General features: G+C 41.2%; 1 protein-coding gene across 1 annotated transcript in view; it reads left to right on the top strand.

Moving 5' to 3' along the window:
- Positions 1–22,898, top strand: part of AFF2 (ALF transcription elongation factor 2) — a 482,377-nt gene that overhangs the window by 68,295 nt on the left and 391,184 nt on the right. The gene's annotated exons all lie outside the window — the stretch shown is intronic.

Below are 22,898 nucleotides of genomic sequence, written 5' to 3' on the forward strand. Positions count from 1 at the left end.
TGTTATTTGGCCCAAACCAGAGTTCTCCCTTTTTATCGAATGAACAGTTACTAAATTTCCAATCTTGTGTTTCCTTTTCTGGAGCCAATTCTTGGGCTTCTCTAACCAATTTCTGTAGGTTATTATTTGGGGGAACATCCCTTTGGACATGACAGAGGTTTGATTTTTCGTTCCTTTGAGGGCAACATTCTTGGCAGAAATGTCAGCAATGTGGTTTCCTTTAGCTTCCAGGGAGTCAAGTTTGGAATGCCCAGGGACCTTAATAATAGCTAAAGTTGCTGGCAAGAGTGTGGCATCTAATAAATCCTGGACATAAGAGCCATTTTAAATTTTGGTCCCGTTAGAAATAAAGAGACCTTGCTGTTTCCATAACATTAAGTCATGAGCTACTCCAAAGGCATACCTATTGTCTGCACTTTTGCCCTTTGCTGAAATGCAGGCCCAAGTAAGATCATATAATTCAGCCTGTTGGGCCGAGGTGGCCACAGGCAAAGGTGCCACCTTGATGACTTTAAAAGGAGTTGCAACTGCATATCTAGCACAATATTTACCATTTTCTTTCTTTAAGAACCATTGGTAAGCCATGAAAACTCAGCACTGGTGACAGGAGTTTCCTGTAAATCATCGTGAGGAGGCCAAAGGTGATCTGTCAGAGTCAGTCATGAGGAGTGTTGTCCCGAGAGAAGGGAAGAAGGTGGCAGGGTTAAGGTTATCACAGTGAGAAAGAGTTATATGAGGAGTGATTGCCATGAGGATTTCATAGGAAGTGAGATGACTGGCCGAAGTGTGTTGGTGTGATGAGAATTCAGGAGGGCTCTACTGCATGGGGTACAAAATTGGTGAGGGGGGATCCCATGACTATCTCTTTGGTGGCCTTAAGTAAAAGGAGAGTGGCAGAAATGGCTCTGAGGTAAGGAGGGGTATCCTCATACCATAGTGTCTATCTGCTGACTGTAGTACCTTATGGGGCGATGGTGATCCCCATGTTTTTGGGTGACTACTCCGAGAGTACTTGTCTCCTTCTCCAATGTAAAGAGGAAGAGGGGAAGTTGATAATTAGGATGTCCAAGGGCAGGAGGATTTATCAAGCTTTCCTTTAAGGTATTAAAAGCTGGGTCATCCAGATCTTCCCAAGTAGTAAGGGTCAGGTTTGCTGTTCTTTAGTAAGGCATATGGAGGCTGGGCCATGAGAGAAAAGTTCAGAACCCAGCTCTAACAATCACTAGCCAACCCAAGAAAACCTCATAATTGACTTTGCTTTTGGGCTTTGGGAAGTTCAGGATGCTATGAAGCTTATCTGGGTCTAGGTGCCCAGCCCTTTTCCCACGATCAGGTGCCCAAAATAATGAACTTGGGTTTGAACAAGCAGCCGTTTCTCCTTAGAAACTGTATGTCCCTTTGAGGCTAAAAGCTTCAATAGGTGGGTGCTGTCTTCCTGAAAAAAGACCTGGGAAGGGGAGCAGAGAAGCAAGCCATCTACATATTGTAATAAAGTAGAGCCTCCAGAACATTTTATATCATCTAAATCCGCTTTTGAGATTTGTGAGACGTAAGAAGGACTTTTGGTAAAATCTTGGGTCACTACTGTCCAGGTATACTGTTGTCCTTCCCAAATAAAGGCAAAGAGGTATTGATTAGCATTATCTGTAGGGATGCTAAAGAAGGTGCTATGTAAATCACTCACGGTGAGAAATTTGCTTTTGGTGGGCATGAAGCTAAAAAAGTATGGGAATTGGGAACAACAGGGTGACAAGGGATGACAGTATAGTTTATGGCTTGGTGGTCTTGGACAAAATCTCCATCCTTGGTCATTGGGTTTCTTTTCAGGTAAAATAGGGATGTTGCAGGGACTAGTGCACCAGATAATGAGGCCCTGGGTCTTATAATCATCTATTATTGGCTTAGTGCCCTGGAGGGCCTCTTTATTTATGGGGTATTGCTTAATTCCAGGGAGAGGCTTTGAGGGATCTATTTGCATCTTAATAGGAGGATTCTGCCAATATCAGTTGAGGATTTTGCCCATAAGGAGGGTGGCAGCTGATCTTATAGGGACAAATGATTAGTTTCCTTGGAATTAGCTCCTGTGCCATCAGAGATGGAGCAAATAAAAGATGTTGAAGGGTCATTTGATTTGCTCAGTAGGTGGCTGTTTTGGTTGCTGCTATCAAATTCTAGAACTCTCCCTTTCTGGGAGAAAGAAATTCTAGCATGATATTTTTCTAAGAAATCTCAGCCCAGTAAATGAATAGTGATGGAGGAACGAGGGAGCAAAGGGTGGGTATCTCTTAGAGGGCCTAAATCAAAGGGGATAGGTTTAGAAACAGGAACCTGATGAGCTTTATTTGGGATCCCCACTATTTGAACCCTTTTAGTACTCTGAGGTAGGGGCTGTTTAATAACAGTGGGGTTGAGCACTGAGAGTGTAGCTCTGGTGTCAGTAAGGTCATAGAGAGATTCATTCCCAATCTGGAGAGTGGTTTTTTCAAGCCGATTAAGAGGGAGGATTTGGAAGAGCCCCTGTAGTTCCTCAGAGCCCCATCACTGGGGGTTAGGGGGGCATTGGAAAGGCTGGTTAGAGGGCTGAAGGTGTCTGGAGTGCTTAAGCTTGTAACAATCTTCCTTCCAATGTCCTGGCTTTTTGCAATAATGGCAGAGACCGGGAGGGTTTGTTTTTGTTTCTTTAGAGACCTCCATTTGTTGGAGTTTAAAATTGAGGATTTTAGTGGTCTTCCTTTTAGTTGAATCATACAGGGTGCAGGTGAGCTGGTTTGCTAAATTAACTAAATTTGGATGGATGTAGTTCCCCATTCCATCCTCTTTTAACTGGAAGAGAAAGATCCTGGTTCAGCCCGTTCATGAACATAGAGTTAAAGGCTACCTGAGTGGATTCAACATCCATAGACCAGAATTGTCCTTAAAAATAATTTGGAGTTGACTGTAATAGTTGTGCAGAGGTTCATCTGGGTTTCTGAGTGCAAGTCTGAATCTTATTCCAATCAGTAGGTTTTGGGAGAGCCCTAGAAGTTGCCAACTGGAGTTGCCTGGCGATTCCCTGAGTTTGATCACATAATAAGGCATAGGGTTGGTCTCCTGGTTGTACTTCTAGGGACTCTTCTGGATTTTCCCAATTAGCAGTTTTTATCCAGTGTTTGGCTTGACCTTCACTGACAAGCATGTGAACTAGCTGATGTAAGTCAGAGAAACCAGGCTGATAAGTTTGAATGTCCATATTAAATTCATCTGCAAATTTGTGGGGATCCTCAGTTACTTTGGGAAAATCTGACTATAGCTTGTAGTTCAGCTTTGGTCCAGGGAACGTAAGAAATTAGGGGTTTAGCATTTGGATCCTCAGAGGGCCTGATTTAAAGAGGCAGGTTTTAATAGGTTCAGGGGAGGAGAAAGTGGGGAGAAGTTCAGAGAAAAAGGGAAGTTCAGCAAGAGGATTAAAAGGAGGAGATGGGGACAGTGCAGAAGGGAAAGAGGAAGCTGACACCAGGTGGGGCCTTGGCACAAGATGGCTGCTGTGTACTTGGAGACATAGAGGATGGGAGAGGGAAAAAGGAGACCTCAGAAGCTTTTTGGTTTTTTCCAATTGTTTATTTGCCACAGTTAATTTAGAAATGATATTTTGTAAAGAGGCGATTTTAGAGTCTTGAATGAATTTGGAAGCCTCCAGGAACTAATTAAAATAGGCATCCCATTCAGTCTGTTTAATTTTAGAGCCATGGTCTTCTAATTTAGTTCTGAGAAAAACAAGTTTGGGGAGGTCAAAAGTTCCCCATAAATGCCACTGGAGTTCTAAATTGTTTTTGGTCAAATTGGTCCATTTAGTTAAAATGTGCGTAAGGAGGGACCATAGTTTTTAAACATAAAACCAGCTGAGGTCCCGAAAGCGGGACACTCCCGAGATAATTTAGCCGAGTTGGATCCAACTGCTCAAAACTCAGAAGTTTAGAAAACAGAAGAATACTCACCAGAAAGGGCAATGCCTTCATAAAAACAAAAACAGTTCCCAAATAAAGTCAGAGAGCTTGACCAAAGGAAGGGAGTTTGGATCCAAGGGAAGGCTTACTGAACTCAAAAGAAAAAGATAACTCACAGAAAGAGAGAGTGCATGCGGCTCAAGTGCGTACCTCACACAGTTCTGGGAGTCATTAGTTTGTTGTTGGGGGGCGGTGTGTGGCACCTCCGGATCCCACTTCTGACACCATGAAATGTCAACCTTAAAAATAAAATAGCAGGACTTCCCTGGTGGCACAGTGGTTAAGAATCTGCCTGCCAACGCAGGGGACACGGGTTCGAGCCCTGGTCTGGGAAGATCCCACATGCCGCGGAGCGACTAAGCCCGTGCACCATAACTACTGAGCCTGCGCTCTAGAGCCCGCGGGCCACAACTACTGAAGCCCGTGTGCCTAGAGCCCGTGCTCCGCAACAAGACAAGCCACCGCAATGAGAAGCTCGTGCACCGCAACGAAGAGTAGCCCCCCGCTCGCCGCAACTAGAGAATGCCCACGCGCAGCAATGAAGACCCAACACAGCCAAATAAATAAAATAAATAAATTTATTTTAAAAAAGCCAAGTCCTATTAAAAAAAATAAAATAGCTAGTTATTGGGGGCTTCCCTGGTGGCGCAGTGGTTGAGAGTCTGCCTGCCGGTGCAGGGGACACGGGTTCGAGCCCTGGTCTGGGAGGATCCCACATGCCGCGGAGCGGCTGGGCCTGTGAGCCACAATTACTGAGCCTGCGCGTCTGGAGCCTGTGCTCCGCAACAAGAGAGGCCGCGATGGTGCGGGGCCCGCGCACCGCGATGAGGAGTGGCCCCCACTTGCCGCGGCTGGAGAAAGCCCTCGCACAGAGACGGGGACCCAACACAACCATAAATAAATAAATAAATAAATAAGCTACATTCCTTAAAAAAAAAAATAGCTAGTTATTTTACCAGCAAAATTAGTTTACTTGAGAATAGCAGAGGAATTGCAATCAGGACAAGCAAACTGTGTCAAGCCATAGGCAAGCCTGGAGAACAAAGAAGAGGACCGTTCTTTTATAGAGGAAAGGAGGAAGTTGGGAGGGGCTGTTTTAAATGAAAGTGCTTTGGAGTAGAGCAGGAGTTCAGGGTGGTGTTGGCTTCTCATTGGCTGAGTGTGGTGGTTTCTCATTGGCTGGGCTGTTGCTAGGCAAAGAGAAAATCTTTCTTCCTGCTGCACGGGTGTGTAAAGTAAGCTTCTTCCAGTTGGGGAATGCAAGGTACACTTTTTCCTGCTGAGGTCTGCCAGTGGCAGAGTGGTAGTGCGTGAAAGCTCCCCCTTCAGAGCTTCCTGACTCCATGTTAAATGAGGTTTCCTTTATTTCTTTTCACAGTAGCAATAAGGTAGGAAGGTATACACACATACATATTTATAAAATATGTATAAAAGCACATGTCAGTTAAAAGTGCATTTTCAGGTGTGTTGCAACAACCTCGTGAGTTATTACCATCCCCATTTCACAGAGAAGAAACCAAGACTTAAAAATGTTACATGATTTGCCCAAGTTTATACACTAATAGGTGGTACAGTTAGGGTTCAGACCCAATGTGTATGACTTTAAAGCTCATGTTCTTTATCAATATACATTTGTAAGTGTCTCTTTTTTAACCAGAGACCAACTTTGTCCCAGAAGTTCAGATTCAGAATAAAAGAAAAAAGAATGAAGAGTGTGAAAATGGTAATGGTTATGTGAATGGCAAAACTGGATCATCGTGAATACCAAGGATTTATTTTATTGTATATGTGCTTTAGGAGTAGAGAGTTAGTCCTCAGACTCTGGTGCTCAGCCTGTATTGGATTCAGAGCACGAAATACAGCATTTCAGTGCAGTTGCATCCCCCCTCCCCGCCTCCCCAGCTGAAGACCGCCTTATGGGTGAATGACTTCATGGTGTGATCCTTTAGATATCTTGGTAGCTAAGAAGGAACTCCCAGAGTTATAATATGTTCAAACACCAGATGAGCCACCAAGGATGTCTGTGAGGCTTCATTCTGAAGAATCTCCAGATTGAGAAAACCATCTATTTGTTCTGAAGAGCTGAGACGTTTACCTCTTAAGATTTCTGACAGTCCTGTGATTTTGCGAAACATGCACAGGTTTCAAGTTAATTTCACCTGAAGCCATTCACCTCTCAAGATCGCTGACAGTTCCACGATTTTGCAAAACATGCACAAATTTTGAGTAAATTTCACCTGAAATGGAACCCTACTTTGTAGCTGTTTTATAAGCAAGGTGCTAGCAAAACACTCAGGTGTCTCTGTGACCCCTTAGACTACATTAGAATCCTTCTTAGGCACTTGGTACTTCTGCTTCATAGGACTTCTTACAATCATAGTTCATTGTGTGATTATTTGTTTAATGCCTATCTCTCATGCTAGACTATGAACTCTGGGTGGAGAGGGACGGTGTCTATTGCTCAGTGCTGCACCTTACCTGCAGTGCTTGAAACCCCATGACTGGCAAATAGTTGACGCTCAATATTTATTGAGGCAGGAATAAATGAATGGAATCTGACAGAAGACTAGGCACATGCAACCATGTAGCGGATTTAGTCTTGATTTATGCCACAGAGATTCCCATTCTTAGTTTTTAAGCACAGCCCTAGTTCAATACCTCTTTCATGACCTAACGGCTCTGGGGGTTTTATGTGACGGAGGGCAAGTCTGTTTGCTTGGTGATTACAAGAGGACAGATACAGTATTTACTAGCCTTAGCAACTCCTGAGCGAATGTGGTCCCTGGAGAAGGGCACATGATAATGAAGCAGGGAAACCCAGCCGTTATCTCGAAGCAAAGCCACACAGGCGTCAAGGCCGTGACTCACGTTCCTGTGGCCGGGAGCCCTGGAGTTTTCAAGGATAATTTATGGTGACACGGATGAGACAGAGTCCATTTAAATACTGTAACTGCTGAAGTATTCTGAAGTGGGAAAGTCAGCGCATGGTGGAGTAAATACCTTGTTGACCCCTTCTCACTCTCCGGTACACCATTGTTTCAAGTATTTACTCTAGAATACTTGAGTCCTAATGTGACCCAGGCGAGGTGAACTGACCACGGCTGCTTAATGCACGTTAAGATTTGGCTTCTGAACACGGAGCACACGTTCATCTTCACTCAGCCCATTGTTCTTTGATCGGTTAAATGATGCTCTATATAGAGGACTGTGGTAGCAAAAAATAAATGTTTTATACAGTGCTAGAAAAAGCTTTAGGGGAAAATTTTAGCAAAAGGACAGATTCTTTCTTGTTTCTATAGAAACCAGTAGCGATCAGGAGGAGTGAGGTGCTCTTTCATGTGTACATGGTAGTAAGGCCAGCCCAGCGGTCCCCAGCACACTGGAGGGCTAGTTAAAGACCCACTATCAGCGGGGGAGCCTCTGTCTGTGTCCCTTTGATCTCACTGGCAGTGGGGGACATCTTGCTGGAAATCCCGGCTTCCCCGTGGGCTGAGTAGGGCTGCGGTCCACAGTCGCTCAGCATCATAGAGCCAGAAAGGCTCTGAACAGGAATCTCTTGTTGAAAGAGGAAGAAAAAGGTAAACATAAGGAGAGCTCTAATATCAGCTGTCAACAGGCCTTTCAGTGTGCTCCTTGCCATCGAGCAGTAAATGTCCTGGTCGTGTCCTGACCAGATTACTGACAAACTGGCCAAAGCAGGCATTTGAGCTGTGGGTGGTAGGATAATTTGTTGCCCTTCCAATTTGTCTACTTCTATGAAATCTTTTTTTTTTTTTCAAATGAAATTAGAATGAAATGCCTCCTTTTTGGTTTCGTTTGTAAAGCTGTTACCTTCTTGACAAGTGAATGTTGAGCAAGACTTAAATCAAATTCCAAGGCAAATACTTTTCTAAAGCCTAATCAATACTACGGCTTTAAAATGATTTCTCCAGTCTTTTAAATGAAGTTTAGGTCAAATGTAATGACAGGATGAAGCAGGCGCATTTTGCTTCAATCTGACATGTCCCAGAAGCTAAGAGGAATATCTAGTAACTGACAGAAGGGTTTTCCCTTTGTTTGACATTTACTTTGTATGTAAACAATCCAGTATATTGGCATGTCAGTGTATTAGTTGGTGGTGGTCCAAAACATGATGTGAATTCAGATAGTATTTCTTTCTGCTCACAAATACACACTCTTGATCAACAAGAGAACATTTATTGCAGTCTTGCCTTGCAGTTGGCAGAACAGAATGAATCATTTTGAAATATAAACTTCCTCAGATCTAAAATATATCACTGGAAAACACAAGACAGAGGGGGGAGTGGATTATGAAATAAAAGGAACGTATTTAGGAGTCTATAGGTCATAAACATAATAGATGGTCACTGATAAAATACTGGGACAAGTGTACAAGACTACATTTAGTGAGCAGGTGTTGAAAGCTGGATAACTTCCTTGAAGCTGTACTTTGGAAGCAGCATTTTGCAATGTGGAAGGGTATGAAGTGGCCTCTTACTGGCTGTGTGACCTCAGGTAGGTCACTTCCCCTCTCTGAACTTCAGTTTCCTCACCTATGAAATGGTAATAATACAAATGGTGGTGATGGTGATGATGATGAGGGGGAGGAGTAGGAGGGGGAGGAGGGGGAGGAGGGGGAGGAGAAGGGTGTCTCCCTCGTAGGGTTCTGTAAGGTTTAAGAGAATTCTAGAAAACTCTGCACATAGGAGGTACATAGTATGTGTCATGTTTCTTTCCCTCTTCCCCAAAAGTAACCAGATTAGTACTGAGCATTTCTTTCTTACCAAGCTTTCAGCCATCATCTTTCTGCTGTTACATGAGAACTCAGGTTTTGCTAAAATATACTTTGGCAGAAAAGTAAACGAACTTTCCTAAATGGGAGATATACATGGAATGAGAAATACCCTGTATTTTCTAGACACATTTTATTTCAGCTTCTTTTCCCCTGGGAGTAAAGTGAGGGTGCAAAATCTCTCAAGTCCTTTTATGAATTTAAGACTTAAAATCCTTAGATTTGCTATGACAGACCCAAAGCTTTTCTGGAGACCTGTGTGTGTGTTTGACCTGTGGGGCTGACGCCAGTATTCAGAAGCTCTTCTTATTCATGCGTGGGTCTTGCTTGCCTAGCACACATAATAAGGGCTCAATAAATGTTTGTCTAATGAATAAATGACAATATCATGAAATAAAGTTAAAAATGTAATGCTTACCAAACAAGTCTCAATAAATTTGTTTCAGTGATTTTTTTCTCCCACACCGTTGTGTGCAATATCAGCCCACAGGCAATGTATGAAAAAGGGATAACTGTAGGTAAAATGGAAAGAATCCTTGCCTCTATTTAACTGGCCTCATTAATTTATACCAATACCGACTTGATTGATTGTATTTGACTTAAATTTGACTGGATCAGGATGCAGACTGTTTACAATTTCTACCAAGCTGAAGTGCCTAGCATATATTTGTGGCGATTTATAATCTCCAGACAGTCATTGTCACCATCATTTAGCCTATTTTGAACCCCACTAGTTACACAGCATCACAATATCTACATGGTTATGTCCTTCAAGAAGCTCATGATGAAATTTCATATCCCCCAATAAGACATCCTCATCATTTATGAAGAATCAGTTAGGGTGAGGAGGCGGTTATGATTTCTTCGCTGATTTCTTGACTTACTTAGTTCACAAACTCATCAATCTGACCCAGACAACCATTACTCTTCCTTTATTACCCACCATACACGCAGCCAGAATGAGACTTGAAGTTTCATAACATTTAGTAAAGTAGAAATGCGCATCTTCAGAGAAGAAATGTGGGATATATACTATGTATTGTTCCTTTTCATTTCAAAGATTTTACTACTGACTCTGCTGATGCCGAGGGGACTTGGATGGCCACTGTAGGACATGACAACCCTTCCACCTGAGATACCAAAAGTTCTCCTTTTGCATGGTGCCTAGAGTTGTGTATTAGTTTCCTAAGGCTGCCGTGACGAAACACCACAAACTGTATTTGTGGCTTAGAACAACAGAAATGTTTTGTCTCCTGGCTCTGGAGGCTAGAAGTTTGAAATCAAGGTGTTGGTATGGCCACGCTTCCTCTGAAGGCTCGAGGGTAAGAGCTTCTGGTAGCCTCAGATGTTCCTTGGCTTGTAGATGCATCACGCCAATCCTCTGTCTTTCACATAACCAACTTCTTCCTGTGTCATCACATGGATTTCCCCCTGTGCATGCCTGTCTCTGTGTTCAAATTCCCATTTTTTAAGGACACCAGTCATATTGGATTAGGGTCCACCCTAATGAACTCATCTTAACTTGATCACCTCTGTAAAGATCCTGTTTCCAGATATGGTCAGATTCTGAGGTACTGGAAGTTAGGAGTCGGACATATCTTTTTTTTTTTTTTCGGGGGGGGGGGGGGGGAGACACAATTCAACCCATAATAAGCTTTCATCCCAAAAGTTTATTTGCAGCTGTGCCTCTGATACTTGTGGTCCAGATGAAGCCTTAGATCAAAAAAGCAACTCCAAGCCTGCGGGCTACTTCATTGTTGCCTAGGCCCTACTGTTAGGCCACTTGACCCTGAGGCCTTGCTTCTGTGGATCTTTAAAGATGGACACGATTACCATGCCTGAGTAGCTAGCGTAGCATTGTGTTCCAAATATGCTAGAACTCAGATTTGTCACGAATTCAGCCTGGATTGCCCTCTACCCTGCCCCCCACTGCAGTTAGTCTAGGTTGGTAAGCTTAACTAGATCTGAATGATATCAAGAAAATTTAAACTTTTGGACACATTTAATTTAAATGGGAAATCAGCTGGCAAAGCTGTCTTGGAGTGTAAAGTAAAAGGTAGTATTGATTAAAGAGAGGATTTCTAAAAGTCTTACAGCTATACTGCATTCCCGTGGGAAAAGCTGCTGACCCAAATCCTCCTGGCCAAATAATACCAATTTTTTTTTTAAAAGCGCTGAGTTTACTTGCTCGAAAGCAGGCTTTCACAATGCAGCATGATCATTTTAAAGCTACTAAAAAGCTTTCTGGGAAGTTTGAGGAGGTTCATTGTCCTAAGGACAGATGGACACCTGATAAAGTATTTATGGTCCAGTCTAACTAAGGATCAGCACAGGGTCAGAGGGTCAGTGGTAGTAGGACTAATAGCTCTAGGTCCATCTACATATAGGAGGCACTTTTAGAAACTGTGAAAAATATTATTCAGCCTGAGGCATTAGCGATTATTTTAATTAAAAAATTGATAGGGAGCTTCAAACAACATCATCAAGAAAGTGAAAAGATCTTGCAGAGTGGGAGAAAATATTTGCAAATCACGTATCTGATAAGGTACTAGTATCCAGCATATATAGAGAACAGATACAACTCAATAATCAAAAGAAAAAAGGCCCAATTAAAAATGAGCAAAACCTCTGAATAGACGTTTTTCCAAAAAAAGATACACCAAGGACCAATAAACACATGAAAAATTGTTCAACGTCCTTAGCCATCAGGGAAATGCAAATCAAAGTCACAATGAGATACCACTTCACACACTCTAGGATGGCTATACTGTAAAAGATAGACACTAAAAAGTGTTGGTGAGGATGCGGAGATATTGGAATCCGCATGCATTGCTGATAGGAGTGTAAAAGGTGCAGCTACTGTGGAAAAGTTAGGCAGTTCCTCAAAAAGGTAAACATAGAGTTACCATATGACCCAGCAATTCCACTCCTAGGTATATGTCAAAGAGAACTGAAAACACATGTGCACGCAAAACTTTGCACGCAAATGTTCATAGCAGCATTATTCACAATAGCCCCAAGTTGGAAACAACCCAGATGTCCATCAACTGATGAAAGGATATACAAAATATGTTTTATCCATACAATGGGATATTATCCAGCCACAAAAGTGAATGAAGTATTGATACATACTGCACCATGGATGAACCTTGAAAATGTTATGCTAAGTGAAGAAGGCAGACCCAAAGGGTCATAAATTATACAGTTTCATTTATATAAAATAACCAGAATAGGCAAATCCATGGAGTGGTTACCAGGAGTTGGGGGAAGGGCAGAATAGAGAGTGACTGCTAATAGGTACAGGATTTCTTTTGGGGGGGGGGTGATGGAATGTTCTAGAACTAGATAGTGGTGTTGATTGCACATCTCTGTGACTATACAAGAACCACTGAAGTCCATACTTTAAAATGGTGAATTGTGTTTTTACGAACTATATCTCAGTAAAGCTGTTACCAAAAAAAATTTCACTTGCTAGCTTTACCATTCATTGGTGTTTCATTGAAAGAGTAGGTAGATCCATTGTTTACAACTTAGCCCAACACAAGCTTTTTTTCCAGGGAGGAGTATTTTATCACTGGCATTTAGAATTGCTGCCGCATGGTGATAATAAATAGCAGACAGGCTGAAAAATTTGTTAGGGAAATCACAATGGAACACATTAATCAGTCTAGTTAGGTAAGAGTCACAGAGCTTCCGGAAGAAAGGTACACAGAAGGGTTTCAGTGTTGTGCCAGTGAGTAGTGACGGTCAACACTCAGTGGTTTGCTGGCTTTCCAGTTGGATGATCAGCCATTTAGCCTCCTACAGGCCTCTGGGACCCTGATCCCCAGCACCTCCACTAGAGGGGGAGCAAGCGAGATAAAGGAGGCTTGCAGTGAGTGCGGTGAGCTAAGAGCCTGGGGGAAAGACTGTGGAATGGAAAGGAGCTTGAAATTCTAGGCTAGCCTATAGCTTGTCACGTGTGTGTCTGTGAAATGCAAGCCGATAGCAGCCTTGTGCTGTTTAAAATGGTGATAAAGACAAAATTTTTGTCCCCAAGAATGACCTGGAAATTAGAATCTGTTGGAATTAAACATCAGGGTTATGATGAGTTACATTAAAAAAAAAAAAAAAAAGCATGTGGGGAGGAAGGTTTCCATCTCTCTTATTTCCACACATGGGGACCGTTAGTGTTTTTTGCAGTTCTGGAAACAAGTTCAGATTCAATAATGTCGAGATTTGCAATTTTATCCTCTGGAAAGTGAAACTAAAGGGTGCCAAACGTTGGAATATTTTGTGTATTTGAGGGGAAAGAAAAGTCATAATTTAACAAGAAAATCAGTATTAGCTGTCACGTTCTGATCTGACAATTGAAACTAAAAATATTTGGCAAATTTTCATTTCATAGAATCCAAACTGAAAAGCTTAGAGCTGGATTCTTCCCTCTTGGCATCGCGTACTCTGCCTTGATAAGGAGGAGACAAAGGATAAGCCAACAGTCTTTTAAGAGAATAAGTATAGAGGTTATAGCAGAAGGATAGAGGAGATTTAGCCCAATCTATATTTCCCACAGCAGCATCGGGATTTATGATGACCTGAATCATCCAAAGAAAGGATAAATTGTGTTCAGTAAGGATTTAGCAACAACTGGATTTTATCATCGTCTGAGTCCTGAAAATGGGTAACCTATGTCTATAGTGTCCTGATGACTCATGAAAATATTTAGTGATCTGAAACAGCTTGTTCATTCTCCACAGTGTATCTTTAATTCTCACCATACATGAACCTGATTTTCTGATATGTAGATTACTTCCGGCCCTCCCACCCTGGTGACAAAGGGGAGTGTTAGGGCTTTGTGAATGGAGCTGATTGAATAGCCCTAGAAGTGTTGGTGTTGACAAAGCCAAAGTTAGGCAGCGGCACAACAGACTGAGCCAAGACCACAGCTCTGGGTTTGGTCGCTTTGATCCTACTCAGTGACCTGGAAATCGCTCTTAATAATAGGAGCGCAGGGATTCGTTCTGTAGCCCGGCAACTTGTTTATTCTTGTTTGGGTCAAACTGTTCATGGAAGGGGATGTGACTGAGGGTGGTGGGCTGAATTGGTGGTGCTTTTCCCCGCCCCCGTGCTTCGTGAAGTTGACCGAACAATTCAGTGCTAGGTGGCTTTGGCCTTAGCCTTTACTCGCCTGTTAATATCTAATAATAACTATGATTTACTGGTACTGGACCATGCTTTTTATTTACCTTGTTATTTAAGCCTCAGCAAAAAGCTAAGAAGTACACATTATTATTTCCATCTTAGGGATGATGAAACAGGGTCTCAGAAGTCCTTATGGATAGTACCATTACCTGCCTCTGTTGGGATATTGTGCAGATTAATGAATACATGCGTAGTGCTGATGGACTGGGGTGTGTGTGTGTGTGTGTGTGTGTGTGCCTGGTAGCTGAGCACTGTGCCTGGGACACGAGAAGGACACGAGGACCCTCAGTAAATGAGAGCCATACTTCTTTTGTCTTGAACAGCACTTGAGTATTTTGCCTAACAGGTTCAATAGATAGTAGTTGAATTGAATTAAAATCTCACTAAATAGATTTTGCAAGTTGGCTTTCCTTCTGTAATTAGCTTTCTGACAATTTGAGTGGTAATTGGTTGATGGAAAGAATAATTAATAATAAAGGCTGTTTATTTGTGGGGTAAGCATTGATCACAGTTTTCACTCCTTTCCATCAGCATTTAATTCACGAAAAGGCTCATAAGTTAACTATAGAGAAATTATATTACTAAATATTGAATGGTAATTACAATACGTGATATGTTTTCCCTTTAATTAGCAAATAGACTGTTCATTATGTTTTAGATAATTGTTACATATCATTTGATTTTATTTCTTTATCACTGGTGGCAGGTGATTACATTTCCACAGGGTATAATTTTTTATCACATTATTTTGAAATTTGATTGCAAGATTATGCAGTACAGAATTCAGTGTATTCAAATCACCCTGGTTTCTCTCATGTTCTTTGCTTCTGGAAAATTTGCACGTCTTTTTTCCTCCCTGTATGTGCGTGATAGAAAAGAATTCAGTATTAATGAAGCTGAATAATTGTATAAATCTCTCCAAATCGTAGACCTTGGAACTTGAACTTGGGAACTTCGTCTTGTGTCCCATCGCAATAGCCATCTCTTTGAAAATCAGTCTCTTTTGCTAATAAAGACAAAGAATAATATAATATATAGTAATATAAAATGATATATGATAATACAATGTCATATAAGCATAACACAGTGCTATAATGTAATGTAATATACAACGATACTATAATAAATGCAAGTGAAAATAAATGCAAATGTTGTGCCTAAGCATCTGTGACCCCTGAAGGAGCTCAAGAGCATATAGAGATGGCTGCTAGCTTCTCCCCCCCGCCCCCCATCTTTGAGTAATTGGGCTGGTAACACCCCCTCATTGCCCTGCTACAGGATTGGCACTGTGAGTTTAGCTTTGACAGGAAATCAGTAGCGGTGTGCGTGTTGCTTGAATACACTCAGACCTCCCTGCCTCTGCTTTGATGATGTTATTTATGATGAAGGCAAGATCACAGGCTGCACAAATTATGGTTATTGTGGTATTCAGGCATCGGCGGATATGGCACCAAGATGCCTAGTCACAATTTGTCTTATTAACTTGATTATCTGATCTCCTCCGAGTTCTGCAGTGTCGAAATGGCAGCCTTTGGGGGGAAAGTTTCATAGAAATTGGCACTGTTCTATGCAAGGCAACCAACTTAGTTGAAAATAAGATCCTATCAGAGGAATGAGCAGAGGCTACAATTTTAAGGTCTTACAGAGATTGGTGAGATATTAAATGTGAAGCAAAACTCTTTCATTTGCTCATTTCATTTTGTTCCAAGGAGTTTAAATGATACTGCTTAATGCTATCAGGATGATGTCAGGACTTCAAGGGAATAACTTTCCTATTTAGATTTGGTCATGCAGTCTGTTTAACAGCTATTCCCTTTCTAATGGCATGTTGCGGTTCCCAGCATTCCTTAGGGCATGCAGGGAGAATGGCATGGACCTCTTGAATAATTAATATGGTTTTCAGAGCAGTAGTCATGGAAACCCAAGCAGTGTCACATATTTGGATTATAAGAATTAGGCACATTTTGAGTATAACATTTAACCAAAAGAGGCGGCTAACCCCCAAAGACAAAAGCATTTTCCCCAATTCCCGCAGCACAATGAAATGAATATGGGTCTATTTATTTATTTGTTTTGAAGCGTGTGAAACTAATCCATGCTTCATAATACATTATTTTTATATCTTTGTGTTTGAATTGCTTAATTGGCTTCCTTCCCTCTATATTTGGATTCTCGGTTTAGTTGAGATGTTTTCACATGCAAGCTTCTGTTTTCATACTTTCTCTAGTGCTGTTCATGATCACAGGTTATTACTTTTTTATTAAAGAGAAAATGTAGAACTTAATTTACAATAAAATAGCATAGACCACTCACTGTGTTGAGTATCTCTAAGGTATCACGTACTTTCTAACGCTGCCCCAAACCTCTGATGATATTAGGATATAGGATTTTCAAGTATTAGACAATTGCTATTCACTAAAAAGACTACAGTTTTCCCATGAAGCTTCTAGACCTGTTCTGTCAGATCAGTTGTACGGCTCTTTTATTTGTCTCAAAAAGTGTCTCTTCAGAATCAATATCGTCATTACCTTGGGTTGTGTGTGTGTGTGTGTGTGTGTGTGTGTGTGTGTGTGTGTGTGTGTAAGAAGTCAACCAGGCAAGAGCAAAAAGCTATCATCCAGTTTTCAGTAATAGTGTACGTGTAAAGAATAAGAATAAATGGAAGTTATTTATAGAGTGTAAACCCTCTGGTTTCATAAGCCATGTTATGCTGCTATTTGCTGAGGTTTATTCCACAAACAGCTTCAGTGTCTAAGACTCCCAAGCCTCTGCTTTCCTCCACTGATGAAGGAAGTGATTAGCAAGACCATTAACCAAGACTAGGAGATTAAAAAGGATTAAGGAAAGCAAAGACCTATTTTTGTTGCTACTTCTAGTTTTCTGCTTGCTATTTAAAATGGACTTTCTCCCAGAAATGTGCCATCGCATGGAAGCCCACACGTGTGGACTCTTTGGTTCTGTGCCCGCATGCCAAGTACCCCCGAGTGGGGTCCTCCTCGGAGTCCCTGATTCTCCTCTTGTCTTCCGGTGATCCTTTCTCTTGGGTGAATACACCCAGCCATATTGTCTTTCCTCCAAATGTCCCGACAGCAATGCCACAGTGTTTCACTTGTATTAGGTCCCACCTACTTTGCACCTCTCAGGCTGTGCCTGGGCTTTAATTAGGATTCCGACTGCATTGCTGGCCCAGCTTCCATCCATCTGTTGAAAAGTTGCAGCTCCTCTGCGATTCTTTTTGGAATTATCAGACAAACGCTGTGCGGAGGCTACAGCAAAAGCCCCCAGTCCTTTCTCTGGTCCCTCAGTCGGTGCGTTATCTTACTGTTTTTACTTAGTCATGTGTTGCACTTACTGTAGCTCTTGGCCTTTAATTTTTTTTTTCTGTGAACTGATCCAGTCAGAAAATTCTAAATACCTCTAATTCCAAGTGCCCTTTCTTGTCTCATTTGGCTCATGGTTTTCGATTTTGGAAATTTGCAGTTGTGTTTATGAAGTTTACCTGCTTGCAAGGGCTTGTTGACATTCCCATATACCTCTGCCGTATCCCTAAGGCCATCTCTTTCCATCCCCCGGCCTGTCCTTCCCCTCCTTCGTTGTTTCTTAAAGACCCAGCTGTCATTCACAGTGGCTTCCCAGCACCCTCCCTCTCCCCCATCACTTTCTCTAGCTTTTTCCTACTGATCTCGGCAGGTGATATTTGAGGGTCATCTATTCCCTTTCGTGGTACCCAACCCTCACAGACAGAACCAGATGCCCTTGAGCAGACCGTGCCCAGCACCGGTAGGTGTGTTCTGCACATCCGCTTTCATGCTTGCCCTCACCACCCTGAAACTGCAAGGTTCTTAAGGACGAGGATCTTATCTTCTTTCTTCTTCTATCCCCGGCCCTTTGGACAGTGCCCAGCACAGAGGAGGTGCCCCATAAATATTCTAGCACTGTTGGTTCCATTTCGAACGCTGTAAAGATTGTCAAGCTGCTTTGTTTTATGACCTTGGATAATTTTTGCCACCTCTAGATGTGTCTATTTGGGGAAAAGAAAACCACATCATGGGACACCATATTCGTCACCTAGGTAGCACTCTGTAAGACAAAGATATTTGAATACAGACTGTGAAACATACTGTTTTTTTAAAATGGAGCGATTTTGAAATTTCTCACTTTAGTATGCATGTTCATTGAAGGGAAAAAAAGGTACCTGGTGACATAAATGTTATTAGAATCTGACCTCTTAGGCAAGTGTTTTAGAAAGGTACCCCTCTCCCACAAAAATGGCCACTGTCACCTTAATTAATTACAAATGAAGAGATCTCCCCTGGAGAGGGCCTCCAGGGGCTCCCCCGGAAAGGACACCTTTTCCCAGAGGCTGTGCTTGAGCGCTTTCCGAGCTGCAGACTCTGTTTCTAGGCTGGAGCCATGCCTTGCCAGAGCAGTAGCTGAGCTCTTTTGAAGCATCAGACACCAGGGCCCTTGTAAACTTATGGAAAATGTGTCTCTGATCAGGAATGCAGCTGCAGACACAAAGAGTAATTTGAAATAAAAATGTTTTTGTTGTGACAATTAAGCACCACTGTTAGTCTCCATATGCTGAAGTGAAAACCCAAGTTTGTCTGTTATTGATGGCTGAAATGGCTGGATATAGCCTCCGTATTTGTTACCAGATCGTCTCCAATATATTTTGTCTGTAAATAACATTGGAGTCGTACACAAATCTATATGGAGCTAAATTTTACCTGAGATGCACGTGCACAATTTTCTCTGAGTTCAGTGCAAGGCCAAGCACAATTTAGTTCAGGGAATAACAGGCTTTTATCAGCAACATGTATATCACAGCCACACGTGTTTGGAAAAATAAAGTGATTATTGTCATTTGCCATCGTAAAAAGAGAGTTGTCTGTAGGGATATATTTAAATGATGCTGTTAGTCATTTATGCCCCCAGTATAAATGCTGTTTCATGTTTGTTTTATTAAATATAATAGTATAGCAAGAATCTTTCGATGCACAGAGACCTACATGAAAACCGGACTAAATAAAATTAAACAGCAATCGTGGCATGCAGCGCGTGGAAACCAAGTTAAAGATAGTTTTATGTTTTGTGACCGTGCCTGGAAAGCTTGTCATGAAACTACCAGCTGGGCTTCATTGCATTCAGTCTGCAAGGTAGTCGAATAACCATGATAAGATATGAATATTTCTTTCGAGTAAATATTGTGAGGTGCTATGAATGACAAGCAGCAGGGCCGGGATTCGGCGCGGGGTTCTCAGTCCGCTGGGAGTGACAAGGAGAAGATGGGCAGCATTTCTTTTGCAGTTACATTAAGCTACTTTCCTTTGGGCCCTTCATCTCTAGCATGTATTTTAGGGATAACATGTGGCTTTTAGAATTTTCCAGTGCTAAGTTGGGCCACTGTTATCTCCTCGCCTGCCAAGTAGTTGTTTGCTCAGAGACTGCAATCTGAGCCAGACATGCTTTGCTGCTTATAACCAAGGTTACTGCTATGGAACCAACACTTAACGTTACTTCTCCAAAAAGGGCCAGGTTGGCCTGGGTGAACTTGCCCATTTATACCCAGTGTCTTTGTTCCCAGTGCCTCCTAATTGCCAGGTGGCTGCTACTGGTTACGAGTCGGTGAGGCCAGTATGAACTCAGGAGAGTTCTGGGGGGGCTTATCCTTGGAACAAGCCCATCCACTTTTTGTGAAAGAATCCCCAAAGAAAAAGATCCAGGTCATTGGATGTGTCTTTTAAGGTAAAAATTGTTCAAATAAAATGAAAATGTAATTTTCTTGTTCTTTAAAATCATGCTTTAACCGAGTTGTGGAAAGGCCAAAACAATTTTTTTAAGGAAATTATTTGAAGTTAGTCGCTTTGTTGAAGGAATAAGCTTCTAGCAGCTATATTTTTTTTAAAAAAAGAACAACTAAGATCAGTGGGTTAAAATTAAACAGTTTTAATTCTTAATGTAAGTAACAAGAAAGAGCAACTTTACACTACTATTGAAGTTCATGTTTTTCTTTTAACTTTTTATTTTTATATGCTTTCAGACATACAGAAAAGTTGCAGGAATTGTGCAAAGAATTCCCATATACCTGTCACCCAGCTTCCCCCAATGTTATCATTTTACCACATTTGCTTTCTCCTTCCCTCTCTGTCTTTGTCTCTGTCGTCTCTCTGTCTATGCACTTTTTTTTTTCTGAATTGAGAGTGAGTTATAGACATGGTACTCTTCGCCCCTAAATAGTTGAATGTATATTTCCTGAAAAGAGAGCCATATTCTCTTACATAAGCACAGGCTGTCACAATCAGGAGGTTAACATTGGTACAATACTATTCTCTAATCTAGAGATAGTCAGGTTTTATCAATTTTCCCAATAATGTCCTTTTATAGTAATAGAAATTTCAGGATCATGTGTTGCATGCAGTCTTTAGTCTTCTTTAATCTGGAAACATTTCCTAGTCTGTCTTTGGTATTTCATGACCTTCATGTTTTCGAAGATTACAGGTTGGTTAGTTTTCAGAGTGTCCTTCATGGTGCATTTGTCTGTTTTCCTGTGATTAGATTCAGATTATGTACTATTGGCAGTTATATCAGAGAATTGAGGTTTTGTTCTTCTCAGTGCATCATATCAGGAGGCACATATGTTGATTTGTCCCATTACTGGTAATGTTAACTTTGAGCACCAGGTTAAGGTGGCGCCTGCCAGCTTCCTGCCCTGTAAAGTGAGTACTTTCCCCTTTGTAATTAATAAGTATCTTGTGGGGAGATACTTTCAGTCTATGCGAATCATCTTGCTCCTCATCAAAGCTTCACCCACTACCCAATTGAAAAATGGGCAGAGCATGCGAATAGACATTTCATCAAAGAAGATCTACAAATGGCCAATAAGTACATGAAAAGGTGCTCAACATCATTAGTCATCAGGGAAATGCAAATCGAAACCACAGTGAGATCCCACTTTACACCCACTGGGATGACTATATAACCCAAAAGACATACAATTACAAGTGTTGATGAGGAAGCAGAGAAACTGGAATCCTCATACATTGCTTGGGCTGTAGCCGCTGTGGAAAAAAGTTTGGTGGTTCCTCAAAAAGTTAAATGCAGAATTACCATATGATCCAGAAATTGTACTCCTAGGAATATATCCAAGAGAATTGAAAACATACGTCCACACAAACAGTTGTACACAAGCATCACTCATAATAGCCAAAAAGTGGAAACAAGCTAAATGTCCATCAATTCATGAATGGATAAACAAAATATGCTGCATCTATAAAATGGAATATGATTTAGCCTTAAAAAGAAATGGAATTCTAATACATGCTACAACATGGATGAACCTTGAAAACATCATGCTAAGTGAGAGAAGCCAGTCATAAACAACAACATATTGTATGATTCCATTTATATGAAATGTCCAGAATACACAAGTCCATAGAAAGAGAAACTACATTTGTGGTTGTCAGGAGCTGAGGGAGGGGGAATGGGGAGCAACTGCTTAATGGGTACAGGGTTTTCCTTGGAGTGATAAAACATGTGCTGCAATTGGTGGTGATGGTTGCACGATCTTGTGAATATATTAAAATCCACAGACTTAGCATTTGTTGATGATTCATTGATGATTCCCTGGGATCAGTCATTACGGTGGATGCCAAATGGTGATTTTTAAAATTCCATCATTCCTTTGATATTTCTGTTGGCTCTCTACAGTGAAGACTGTAGAAATTTTCTTCTCTTCCCTTTCCTCCCTCCCTCCCTCCCTCCTTCCTTCCCTCCCACCCTCCCTTCCTTCCTTCCTTTTTTTTTTTTTTTTCTGTTTTTCAGTGTGGATTCTCACATTTCTCAATGGATTGTAATCCTTTATTATTATGTGTTTTGATGCTCGAATTTTCCCTGTTTGACCCATGAGAGCCCCACTAAGGTGGTTCCTGTGTCCTTTTGACATGCCCCCATCACTCTTTAAGTCTTTCTTTACTTTATGCATAAAATACCCTGGTTCATCTTGTACTTTCTCTGTTCCAGCCCAGGAATCAGCTATTTTCCAAAGAAGACTTTTAGTGGAAAATGACATTTAAAAAACAAGGTCTGGGCATTCCCTGTGCGTATTGCTGCTGGGATGCAATTGATTCTAAGCCCTCTTCGGAGATAGAGCTAAAACATACATGTGTACAGATATATACATACGTACATACACGCATATATTCGTACATCTACCATGTATTTCTATATTTATCTATCTTTCATATAGACTTCAATACATATTCATATAGACTTCAATATATATGTATATATTATACACACGCACAGGCACACACACGTTAAAAACCATGAGTTTGCACTCATTCCTCTAATTCCCATCTGACACCACACGGTTCATTCTATCCTTTTCCCTTTCCATATTTATAACTCCCTTTTCTGATTTAAGGAGACCTTGATCCCATTACTTACCGTATATTAACTTATTTGCTCAGTTCTAGAATACACAGAAAGTAGTTCCAGAATTGCTAATCCATGGCACCATGAAAAGAAGCCTACTAACTAACATACAGTATTTGCTTAGATTTCTTTTTGTCTTTAACCTAAAGGTATATTCTTGAAAGACTGTATTCAAAAATTGCCTTTCCCCCCCTCCCACCGCCCCTTGCCCAGTGCAGTTATGTTACTTATTTGAAATACAGTTCAGTTCATTTGTTTCTTTTGGAGTTTTTGAATTTATTTTTCTTCTTTTGAAATCATTGTGAAACATTAACATGGTTCCAAGTGCCAGAACTTTTTCACTTAAAAATATAATCCTGGATCTTACTCCACATCAGCTCATAGAGCTCGTCCTCAGTTTAAAGCTTATTTTAATTACACAAAGCTCTAGTAAAAGAGGTTATTGCTTCTTTGCCTAAATAAGTCACTTTGTTTTTTAATTTTGAAACTTATTTTCAAATGCCAGT

This window comes from Eschrichtius robustus, chromosome X (assembly GCF_028021215.1).
Source record: "Eschrichtius robustus isolate mEscRob2 chromosome X, mEscRob2.pri, whole genome shotgun sequence".
Taxonomy (NCBI): domain Eukaryota; kingdom Metazoa; phylum Chordata; class Mammalia; order Artiodactyla; family Eschrichtiidae; genus Eschrichtius; species Eschrichtius robustus.